Source organism: Colobus angolensis, unplaced genomic scaffold, assembly GCF_000951035.1.
Source record: "Colobus angolensis palliatus isolate OR3802 unplaced genomic scaffold, Cang.pa_1.0 Scaffold281, whole genome shotgun sequence".
Classification (NCBI taxonomy): domain Eukaryota; kingdom Metazoa; phylum Chordata; class Mammalia; order Primates; family Cercopithecidae; genus Colobus; species Colobus angolensis.
Genome location: NW_012116055.1, coordinates 96,760 through 109,379, shown reverse-complemented (window position 1 = coordinate 109,379; position 12,620 = coordinate 96,760).

The following is a 12,620-nucleotide window of genomic DNA, read 5'->3' as shown; positions in this document are numbered from 1 at the left end:
AGACCACACATTAGCAGATATAATATCTGTCATTCTGGCTTCTCATCATTCTCTTTCCAGAAAAATCCTGACATGATTTTATCTGCAAGATGGAGAGAAAAGGAGAGAGCATCACATGTCTTATATTAATCACAAAAACTAGATGGGTTTTATTTCAGGTGCTAATTCTTTTGAGAACACAAGGGAACCTTTGATCTTAATCTATTTGATGTGGTTTTAAGTAAACGAGCATCTTATGTTTACTTTGAAAGTGTTTTTTACTTCAGGCTTGATCAAACATTACATTTTGTTCCAGAGAAAAACTCATTTGGAACGCAGCATATAGTATAGAATTAGACATCCCTAGGCTTTAAGCCCATCTCAGCCATGAACTACCTTGATGACCTTCAGCTAGTTACTTTTCCTCACTCAGCTTCAGTTTCTTCATTTATAAAGCAAGTGCCTCAACATCCCTTTTTGATTTTCTTAATCTTGTCTACACGTCTACAAGTAGCCCTTTTATTACTGATTTTTACTATTGCTGGCCATTGGAATGACCTGAGAAGCCCATGTCTCACTCTCAGACGGGGGGAATTTTGGTTCTAATGGCAGTCATGGTTGAGAGTCCACTGTGTTAAAGTCTCTTCATTTGAAGCATGTGATGTGAATTCTATTTTCTGCTTAAACTCAGACATAGATGTTAAGTTTTAAAATTACATCTTACAGTCATTCCCACTACATACTCATTGAGTGCTTACCATGTACAGACTCTGTGATAGACTATGGAAATACATTCAAAGAAATTCCCTGTTTTTAAGAACTTTATCTAGTGTTTAGAAAATGCATTTAAAACTTATAATTAAAATACTATAGACCTTGGCTTAAAGGATGCACCTTGTTGTCTGTAATCATATTTGTAGTTATATATTGCTTTGAAAATACACTGTAGACATTAAGAAAAAAAAGGAAATAAAAAGTACATGAATCATGAAGGAGAAAATAAAATTGTCTTTGTTCACAGATGACATGATTGTCCATGTAGAAAATCCCAAAGAACTGGCAAAACAAACAAATCTAGAACAAATTAGTTCTAGATTATAGCAAGGTTGCAGGATACAAGCTTCATACGTGAAAGTGAATTCCTTTCCTATATACCAGCCATGAACAATTGGAATTTGAAATCAAAATACAACACCATTAATATTATTACCAAAAGAGAGAGGGAGAAATATGTATTATGCTAACAAAAGAAGTAAAAAAGGTATGTGAAAAAAACTACAAATCTCTGATGAAATAAATCAAAGGAGATCTAAATAAATGGAAAGACAAACTATATGAATGGATAAGAAGACTCAATCTTTTTATGTGTCAGTTCATCCCAATTGATCCATAGATTCAGTGCAATCCTAGAAAGCTACTTTGCGGATATCTGCAAACTGATTCTAAGGTTTACATGAAAAGGCAAAAAGATGCTATAGTCGAAACAATATTGAAGAAGAACAAAGAAGACGGACTTTCCTTGACTTCAAGTCTTTCTATAAAGCTACAATCAAAATAGTGTGGCATTGGTGAAAGAATAGACAGATCAAAGAAACAGCATAGAGTATTCAGAAATCAACTCATACAAATATAGCCAACTGATCTTTGACAAAGGGGTAAAACCAATTCAATGGAGAAAGGGAAAAGATAGTCTTTTTAACAAATGTTTTAACAAATGGTGCTGGAACTGGAGTTCCTTTTGAAAAAGAAAAAGAAAGAATCTAGACACGACATTACATCTTTCGCAAAAGTTAGTTCAAAAAAAAATCATAGATCTAAATGTAAAACGCAAAACTATAAAACATGTAAAAGGTAACATAAGGAAAAATCTAGACGACCTTCATTTTGGTAATGAGTTTTAAGATATGGTGCTAAAAACATGATCCACGAAAAAAAGTGTTAAGTGGGACTTCATTAAAATTAGAATCTTCTGGGCTGGGCATAGTGGCTCACGCCTGTAATCCCAGCACTTTGGGAGGCCAGGGTGGCAGATCACAAGGTCAGGAGATTGAGATCATCCTGGCCAACATGATGAAATCACATCTCTACTAAAAATACAAAAATTACCTGGGCATGGTGGCATGCACCTGTAGTCCCAGCTACTCAGGAGGCTGAGGCAGGAGAATCACTTGAACCCAGGAGGGGGAGGTTGCAGTGAGCCAAGATTGCACCACTGTACTCCAGCCTGGCAACAGAGCGAGACTCCGTCTCAAAAAAAAAAAAAAAAAAAAAATTAGAATCTTCTTATCTGTGAAAAATACTGTTAAAACAATGAAAAGACAAGTCACAGACTAGGAGAAAATCTTTGCAAAACACTATTGGTAAAGGATGTGTATCCAAAATATGCAAATAACTCTTTAAAAATTCACAATTAAAAAAAAAACAGCTCGATTAAATTGACAAACCATCTGAACAGACACCTCACCAAAGAAGATATATAGCTTAAAAGCAAGCATAGGAAAATATGCTCAACATCATATGCTATTAGGTAATATAGCTTGGATGCTTGTCCTCTCCAAATCTCATGTTGAAATGTAATCCCTGTAATCCCTAATGCTGATGGTGGGGCCTGGTGGGGAGTGTTTGGGTCATGGGGGAGGATCCTTCATGGATGTCTTGGTGCTGTCCTCACAATAATGAGTGAGTTCTTACTCTGTTCACATGAGATCTGGTTGTTTAAAGAGTGTAGCCCCTCCCCACTCTCTCTTCTGCTCCCACTCTCACCATGTGATGCCCCTGTTCCTCCTTCTCCTTCCACCGTGACTGTAAACTTCCTGAGGCCCTAACAGGGGCAGGTACCAGTGCCATGCTTACTGTGCAGCACGTAGAACTGTGAGCCAATTAAACCCCTCTTCTTTATAAATTGCCCAGCTTCAGATATTTCTTTATAGTGATGCAAATGCAGCCTAACACATCAGGGAAACACAAATTCGAGCAATAAGGAGACCCCTATTAGAATAACTAAAATCTAAAATACTGATGATACCAAATGCCAGTAAAGATGTGGAGTAACAGGTACTCTCATTCACTACTAGTGGGAAAGCAAAATGATACAGCTACTTTGGGAGAAAATTTGGCAGTGTTTTTACAAAGTTAAACATATTCTTCCCATACATCAGGCAACCACACTCCTTGGTATTTACCCTATGAGTTCAAAACTTATGTCTACCCAACCTACACACGAATGCCTACTGTTAAGTGAAATAAGCCAATGTGAAAAGGCTATGTAATGTATGGTTTCAACTATATGACATTTTGGAAGTGGCAAAACTATAGATCAATGATATAAAGGGATTTGGGAAGCACAGGAGGAAGAGGAAAGGGATGAATAAGGGGGAGCACATGGGATTTTGAAAGCGGTGAAACTATTCTTTTTTTTTTTGAGGTGGAGTCTCACTCGTCTCCCAGGCTGGAGTGCAGTGGCGCAATCTCGGCTCACTGCAAGCTCCGCCTCCTGGATTCACACCATTCTCCTGCCACAGCCTCCCGAGTAGCTGGGACTCCAGGCGCCCACCACCATGCCCGGCTAATTTTTTTTTGTATTTTTAGTGGAGACGGGGTTTCACCGTATTAGCTAGGATGGTCTCGACCTCCTGACCTTGTGATCCACCCGCCTCGACTTCCCAAAGTGCTGGGATTACAGGCGTGAGACGCTGCACCCGGCCGAAACTATTCTATGTGGTATTATAATGATGACACATGGTATTATGCGTTTGGTCGTAGAATGTACAACACAAGAGTGAACCCTAATGTTAATGATGGACTTTAGTTAATAGTAATGCATCAATATTGGTTCACCAGTGGAAACAAATGTGCCGTTCCAAAGCAAGGTGTTAACAATAGGGGAAACTGCTAGTTGGGGTGGGGTGGAAAGAGTGGGCTCTATTTACTTCCTGCTCATCTTTCTATAAACCTAAAACTGACCTAAAAGTAATGTCCATTAATAAAAAATATGCTGCAGAAGTATCACAGGCTGCATTTAATACAACTGCTTCTCATGAGTATCTAAAACTTTCTTAAAATTACCAATAGAATCTTATTGATTAGAAATAATAAAATATAAAATAATGGTGGGACAAGGAATCATTAGTGGTCCTTTCCTTCTCTTTGAAGTAGGAAGCCATGGTATGTTCCGGAGGCCAGAATGTTCAGAGGCAAATTTCGAGTTGTTTGGGTTGTGCCTTAGCTTTCCCACTGAGTACAAATGTTCCATCCAAATGCATGGGTAGAATTGTTGCCCCGAATTTAGTGTTTGGAATTACTAGTAAGACTCACTAGGAATTACTACTAATTCATGCAGGCTTGAAGTTGGACTACATGAAAAGCAGGTAAGATGATTTTGGGGAAGGTTTCATGAAAGTCTTTCCATACAGACTTTATTTTCCTTAGCTGCAAACAAGGGAGACAGAATAGATGATGTGGATGATTCATCTTAACTCAAACTATATGAATGATTGATATTCTGGGCACAGTAGGAAAAATAATGTAAACCATCTTTATGAGATAATGAGTTTTGTACTTGAGTTATCACTCGGGAATGGAATATAAAATTTCTCATCAACCAATCCCTGAAAAGCAGGGATTGGCAAACTTTTTCTATAAAAGTAAAAGAGTTGATAGTAAATATTTTGGGTTTTGTGGACTCTACTGTCAATCACAGCTATTCAACTCTTCTATTGTATGAACACACTACAGACAATACATAAATGAATGAGTGTCACTATGTTTCAATAAAATTTTATTTACAAAAACAGGCAAAGTGGGCCATGGTTGGTCAACATCTTTTAGGCACTGAAACGATATGTTGGACCAAAGTCAAAAGAAAAGGAGAAATGAAGAAAGGGGGAAAAGAAAGAAAAAAGGAAGGAGAGAAGGAAGGAGAGAAGGAAGGAAGAAGAGAAGGAAGGAAGGAGAGAAGGAAGGAAGAAGAGAAGGAAGGAAGGAGAGAAGGAAGGAAGAAGAGAAGGAAGGAAGGAAGGAAGGAAGGTAAGTCACACGTGCCTTATAGTGTTCATTCACTTAATCGTTTGTTCCCATGGCAAATATTTTAAGCTGCTGTTTTCAGGCACTGTGCTAAGCACTCGAGATTTTTAGAAGAGAGTGATAAAAAGTTGAATAAGAGAGTCTCTGCACTCAAGATGCATATGGGCTAGAAGGGGATATATTCATGTAATAATAATCATAATAAGTAGATGCACTGAGACCTTCCTGACAACCCCGAATAAGCATGATCCCTACCTACCCAAGTATGCCTGAAATCATAAACGGCAGCCATTTAGAAGCTGCTCGCTTTTGTTTTGCTGAGTAGGGTGTGAAAAGTACAGGCAAGAATTGAGTTCCCGTGTGTCCATGGGCAATGACGTGCATTTTAGAGGTTATGCTGGGTGGAGGTGAGGAGAAAAGAGATGAGAAAACTGATAGAACTGTGGGAAGAAACATGGAGCCAATGAGAAGGATTGCGATGAGGCTTCTGAACTGTAGTGTGCAATACGGATTCTCCTGTCCTTCCCCCTGGGAAACAGCACGTCATTCATGTGCTGTGAACTTAGACCTGTCTTGGGGAATTAAAAGAAAGTGCTCATGTGGGCTCAGAGCAGCTAGGGGGAAAAGACATAAGAGGTCTGCCCATCCTGCCTCCCATCTCTAACCCCTGGCAACCAATAATCATAATCCACTCTCCATCTCTATAATGTCACTATTACAAGATGACTTATACATGGAATCATACTGTATGTGACCTTTGAGACTGGCTTTTTTCATTCTGCATAGTTCCTTTGAGATGCATCCAAGTTGTTGCCATATCAGTAGTTGATTCCCTTTTTTTTTTTTTTTTTGAGACTGAGTCTCACTCTCTTGCTAGGCCGGAGTGTAGTGGTGCGATCTCGGCTCACTGCAACCTCCGCCTCCTGGGTTCAAGCGATTCTCCTGCCTCAGCCTCCTGAGTAGCTGGGACTACAGGTGCCCACCACCACGCCCAGCTAATTTTTGTATTTTTTAGTAGAGATGGGGTTTTACCATATTGGCCAGGCTGGTCTCAAACTCTTAACCTCATGATCTGCCTGCCTCAGCTTCCCAAAGTGCTGAGATTACAGGTGTGAGTCACTGTGCCCAGCCCTGAATTCCTTTTTATTGGTGAGTAGTAGTCCATGGTGTGAAAGTTCCCACACCTTGTTTAACCATTCATCCATTGAAGGACATTCGGATTGTTTCCAGTTTTGGGCTACTGCAAATAAAGCTGCTGTAAACCTGTGCGTATGTATTTTGTTGTGGACATAGGCTTTCACTTCTCTGGGACACAGGACCAGTGGTGCAATTACTGATCATATCTTATGTGCATTTCTTAGTTTGAAAAGAAACTATCGAGCTATGTTCCAGAGTGGCTGTACCGTTTTACATTCATACTAATATGAGAGATCCAGTTTCTCTGCAATCTCCCCAGCATTTGATGGATCACTGCTTTTTAAAGCTGTTCTGATAGGTGTCTGATGATATGTCAGTACGGTCGTAATTTGCCTAAAGGAGAGTGATAAACATCTTTTCATGTGCTTATTTGCCAGACACATAGGCCATTGGAAAAATGTCTATTCATTGCCTTTTGCCCAATTTCTTTATTTTCTTTCCTCTTTCTCTTCTCTCTTTTTTCTCTTTCTCTCTCCCTTTCTTCCTCTTTCTTTCATTCTCTCCTTTCTTCCCTCCCTCCCTCCCTTCCTTCCTTCTTTCCTTCCTTCCTTTTCTTTCTTTTCTTACATCTCACTGTGTCACTCAGGCTGAAGTGCAGTGGCAGGGCTCACTGCAACTTTGACCTCCCAGGCTCAACTGATCCTCCCGCCTCACCCTCCTAAGTAGCTGGGACCACAGGTGTGTGCCTCCATTCCCCGCCGATTAATTTTTTTTTCTTTTTCTGTGGAGACGGCATCTCACTATGTTGCCCAGGCTGGTCTCAAACTCCTGGCTCAAGTGATCCTCTCGCCTCAGCCTCCCAAAGCTCTAGGATTATAGATGTGAGCCACAGCACCCAGCCTTGCCCATTTTCTAATTGCATTGTTTGTTTTTTTATGCTTTTGCAGAACAAAAGTGTAAAATGTTGATGATGTCCCATTTATAATTTTCCCTTTTATGTATTGTGCTTTGGGGCCCAAGTGCAAGAATTCTTTACCTAACCCGAAATCCAGATGATTTCTCCTATTTATTTTTCCTAAAGGCTTTATAATTTTACCTTTCATGTCTATGTCTGTGATCCATTTTCAGTGAATGTTTGCATAAGATGTGAGGTTTGGGTCCATTCTTTTTCCTGTGGGTGTCCCATTGTTTCAGCATCATTTGTTGAAAGGTGATCCTTCCTCCATTTAGTTACTTTTTGCACTTTGTGAAAAATCAGATAGGCATGGCTGTGTGGGTTTTGTATTCCGTTCTGTTAATCTACGTGTCTATACCTTCACCAATATCACAGTCTTAACAGCTGTAGCCATAGTAAGTTTAACATCAGGTAGAGTGATTTCTTCCACTCCATTTATTTATTTACTTATTTAGAGATAGGGTCTTGCTATGTTGCCTGGCTGTGTTTGAACTGGGCTCAACTGATTCTCCTACCTCAGCCTCCTGAGTAGCTGGGACTCCAGGTATGCACCACTGCACCCAGCTCCATTTTCTAGTTCTTTTTCAAAATGTTTTAGCTATTCTAGGTCCTTTGCCTTTCCATATACATTTAGAACGTGCTTCTCTATGTCCTCCTGCCTCAGTATGAAAACCTGCTGAGGCCAGGCACGGTGGCTCATGCCTGCAATCGCAGCACTTTGGGAGGCCAAGGCAGGTGGATCACTTGAGGTCAGGAGTTCGAGACCAGCCTGGCCAACATGGTGAAACCCCTGTCTCTAATAAAATTACAAAAATTAGCCAGGTGTGGTGGCAGGTGCCTGTAATCCCAGCTACTTGGGAGGCTGAGGCATGAGAATTGCTTGAACCCAGGAGGCAGAGATTGCAGTGAGCTGAGATTGCACCATTGCACTCCAGCCTGGGCAAAAGAGCAAGACTCCATTTCAAAAAAAAGAAAGAAAAAAAAAAAAAAGAAAGAAAGAAAGAAAAGAAAGAAAAAAGAAAAACTGCTGAGATTTTGATAGACATTTTGTTATATCCTCAAATCAGTTTGTGGAGAATTGATGTCTTTACTATGCTGGGTCTTCCAATCCATGAACACAATATGTCTTTGCATTTAACTACGTCTTCTTTAATTTTTTTTGTCAGCATTTTTGCAACATTCAGTATGTAGATTCTGTACATGTTTTTTCAGACTTATACCTATTTCATTAGGGAGGGTACAATTGTAAAGGGCATTGTGTTTTTAATTTTAGTTTCCACATGTTTGTTGCTAGTATATAAAAATGTAGTTGATTTTTGTGTGTTAATCTTGTATTGTGCAAATGTGCTGGACTCTCTTGTTAGTATAAGAGGTTTGTTGAGGAAAATTCTTCGAGATTCTATGTGTAGATGATCATGTCATCTGTCAATAGGAACAGTTTTATTTCTTTTTTCCAATCTCTATACCTTTTAATTCTTTTTCTTGCCATGTTGTACTTGCTAGAACTTCCAGTATTATGCTGACTATGAGTAGTGAGTTTGGACATCTTTGACTTGCTCCTGATCTTAGGGAAGGGCATTTGGTTCTTCACTATTAACTATGATGTTAGCTGTAATTCTTTGGGAAAATGCTTTTTGTCAAGTTCAGAAAGTTCCTTTCTAGTATTAGTGTCTTGCAAATTTTCATCATAAGTGGATGCTGGATTTTGTCAAAGACTTTCTTGGTGTCAGTTGATATGCTCATAAAACCTTTTTGTTTTTTAGCCTAGTGATATGTTGATTGATTTTTGCATATCAAATTGACTTTACATACCTGAAATAAATCCTAATTGATCACAACATGTAATTCTTTTCATTGTTGGATTAAATTTGTGAGTAATTTGATGATTTTTATGTCTAAGTTCATAAGAGATATGGATCCTTCCTTCCTTCCTCCCTCCCTCCCTGCCTCCCTCCCTCCTTTTCTCCCTCTCTTCCTTCCTTCCCTTCCTCCCTTCCCTTGCTCTCTTTCTGTCTTTCCTCTCTTCTTTCTTCTGTCTTTGTCTAATTTTGGTATCAGGGTGATACTTGCCTTACACAAAGAGTGGGGAAGGGTTTTCTCTTCTATTTTTCTGGAAGACATTGTGTAAAATTGGTTTTAATTCTTCTTTAAATGTTTGGTAGAATTCGCCAGTGAAACTGTCTGGGCCTGGAAACTTCCTCACAGGTGTTTTAGCTATAAATTAAATTTCTTTAATTGTTATATGACTATTCAGGTGATCTATTTTATCTCGGTTGCATTTTGATAGTTTGTGCTTTTCAAGGAATTAGTCTGATTTTCTATATTCTTGAATGTAGGGGCGTAAACTTGTTCATAGTAGTCCCTTACTTTCTCTTTAATGACTACAACAGATATAGTGATATTCCATCTTGTTCTGACACTGGAGATTTGCATATTATCTCCACTGTTATCAGCCTTCTTAGAGGTTTTTCAATTACTTATTTTTTTTTTAATGATCTAGCTTTTGTTTCACTGATTTTCTCTATTGTTTTCCTGTATTAACTTCTTTGATTTTTGCTCTTATTTCCTCTTTCTGCTTGTTTGGATTTAATTTAGGTTTTCTTTTTCTACCTTCTTCTTAAGTAAGAACTTAAGATCACTTAAGATCACTACTTTGAGATCTTTTCTCTTTTAAACATAAGCAGTTCATGCTTAAATTTCCTTCTCAGTACTGCTTTCGCTGTATTCCACAAAATTTAATGCATGATATTTTCATTTTTCTTCTTCTTCTCTGTATTTTAAATTTTTATTTGAAAGTTTTTATTGCCCCATGGATTATTTAGAATTGTGATGTTTAATATACAAGTTTGGGAATATTTTTATTGACTTTCTATTACCAATTTCTTAGTTGATATTTTGTGATCAGAGAACATACTCTTAACTGTGTGTGTCTTTTTCTCTCTTCAGCTCCATCAATTTTGCTTCAGTGTTTTGATGCTCTGTTGTTTGGTGCATGCACAGTTAGGTCTTCTTCGTGTATTAATCCTTTTATCATTAAGTGATATTCCTTTGTCCCTAGTGTTTTTCTGTGCTTGGAAGTCTACTTTATCTGATATTAATATAGCCATGGCTACTTTTTTAAAATGAATGTTTGCATTATCATTTTACATAATTTTTTAAACCTACCTATGTCATTGCTTTTCAGTTGAGTTTCCTGTAGGCAACATACAGTTAAGTTGTGGTTTTTCTAACCCAATATCTATTTAGTGAATTTAGACCATTTCATTTGAAATAATTATTAAAATATTAAGGCTAAAGCCTTTCATTTTACTATCTTTTTTTTTTCTGTTTGTTCTCTCTGTTTCTTATTCCTGTTTCTCTTTAACTTCTTTTTTTTCTTACAGTCTCACTCTGTCACCTAGGCTGGAGTGCAGTGGCACCGTCTCAGCTCACTGCAACTGCTCCCTAACCAGGTTCAAGTGATTCTCGTGTCTCGGCCTCCCGAGTAGCTGGGATTATAGGTGCCCACCACCATGACTGGCTAATTCTTGTATTCTTTTAAATTAGAGATGGGATTTCACCATTTTGGCCAGGCTGGTCTGGAACTCCTGAACTCAGGTGATCTGCCCCCCTCACCTCCCAGAGTGCTGGGATTACAGGTGTGAGCCACCGCACGCAACCACACCCAGCCAACATTTTCTTTATTTTAATGAGATATATAAATATATATGTGATTTTTTAGCATATTGCTCTGGATAGTTTTCTTAGTGGTTTCTCTAGGCATTACAGTATTTATACATAAATTGTGACAGTCTACTGTTACACAAAGTGTTACCACTTCAGGTGAACTGTAGACACCTTGCTTCTTAGTTTATCTTGCCCAGTTTTTAAGTTTAACTGTCTAAGTATTTCCTCTACATACATTAAACACCACATCGGATAGTGTTATATTTTTTGTTTCACCCATGAAATATGATTTAGACACTCACAAGGAAGATCGTCTATTTGCTCCTGTTTTTGTCCATTCTGTTATTCTTTCCTTACTGATTTCCAATTCTTCTGTTGTCATTTCCTTTCTGTTTATAGAATTTCCTTTAGCCATTCCTTAAGAGTCAGTCTGCTAGCCACAAATTCTCTTATATTACCTTCATCTGAACACGTCTTTATTTCCTCGTCATTCCTGAAGGATAATTTCACCAAACATACAACTCACAAAAAACAGTTTTTTTCTTCCAGTACTTGAAAAATTGTTTCTACTTCCTTCTGGTATCATGGTTCCAGATGACTATTTTCAAGATATTGTTTCTTTGCCTTTCATTTAATTATGACATGCTTTGGCATGGGTTTTCTTGGGTTTATCTTACTTAGGGTTCACTTAGGTAATTTAGTCTATAAGCTTAGTTCTTTTGCCATGTTTAGATAGTCTTCACCAATTATTTCTTTTCTCTCTCTCTCTTTTTTTTTTTTTTTTTTTTTGAGATGGAGTCTATCACAAGACTGGAATGCAGTGGCACAGTCTTGGTTCACTGCAACCTCTGCCTCCCAAGTTCAAGCGATCCTCCTGCCTCAGCCTCCCAAGTAGCTAGGACTACAGGCACACACCACCACGCCCAGCTAATTTCTGTATTTTTTGTAGAGATAGGGTTATCACCATGTTGGCCAGGTTGGTCTTGAACTCCTGACCTCAGGTAATCTGCCTGCCTTGGCCTCCCTAAGTGCTGGGATTACAGGCATGAGCCATTGTGCCTGGCCCATTATTTCTTTGCAAATTTATTCAGCCCTGTTCTCTTTGTCTGCTTACTAATGTTAGATCTTTTGTTATAGTCTCACAGGTCCTGAAAACTCTGGTTTTTTTTTTTACGTCTTTTTCTCTCTGTTGTTCAGATTGAGTAATTTTTGTTGTTTTATCTTCAGGTTCATTGATTTTTTTCTTCTGTCATTCATTCTGCCATTGCACCCATCCAATAAGTCTCTTTTTTCAACTATTGTACTTTTCAATTCTATAGTTTTCATTTGGTTCCTTTTTATATCTTTTATTTCTTTAGTGAGACTTCATTTATTTCTTCATGTGCAAAGCATATTTGTAATTGCTCTTTTGAATGATTTTTGTATGGTGGCTACTTTAAAGTTTTTGTGAGATAGTTCCAACTTTGATTCACCCTGGTATTGGCATCTGTTGATTGTCTTTTCTCATTCCATTAGACATTTCCTGGTTCTTGGTATGACAAGTGAGTTTTAATTGTATCCTAAACATTTGGATATTAAGTGAGGAGACTTTAGATTCTACCTATATCTCCTCTTCTAGCAGTCACCCTGTTTAGGTTTAGTGCATAGGTCCTGTTCCTGCTTCTGTGGGCTGTGGTTCTTTTGTGTCTTGTTTGTTTGTTTGTTTTTGTTTTTGTTTGGAGACTGAGTTTCACTCTTGTTCCCCAGGCTGGAGTGCAATGGCGTGATCTTGGTTCACTGCAACCTCTACCTCCCAGGTTCAAGTGATTCTCCTGCCTCAGCCTCCCAAGTAGCTGGGATTACAGGCATGCACCACCACGCC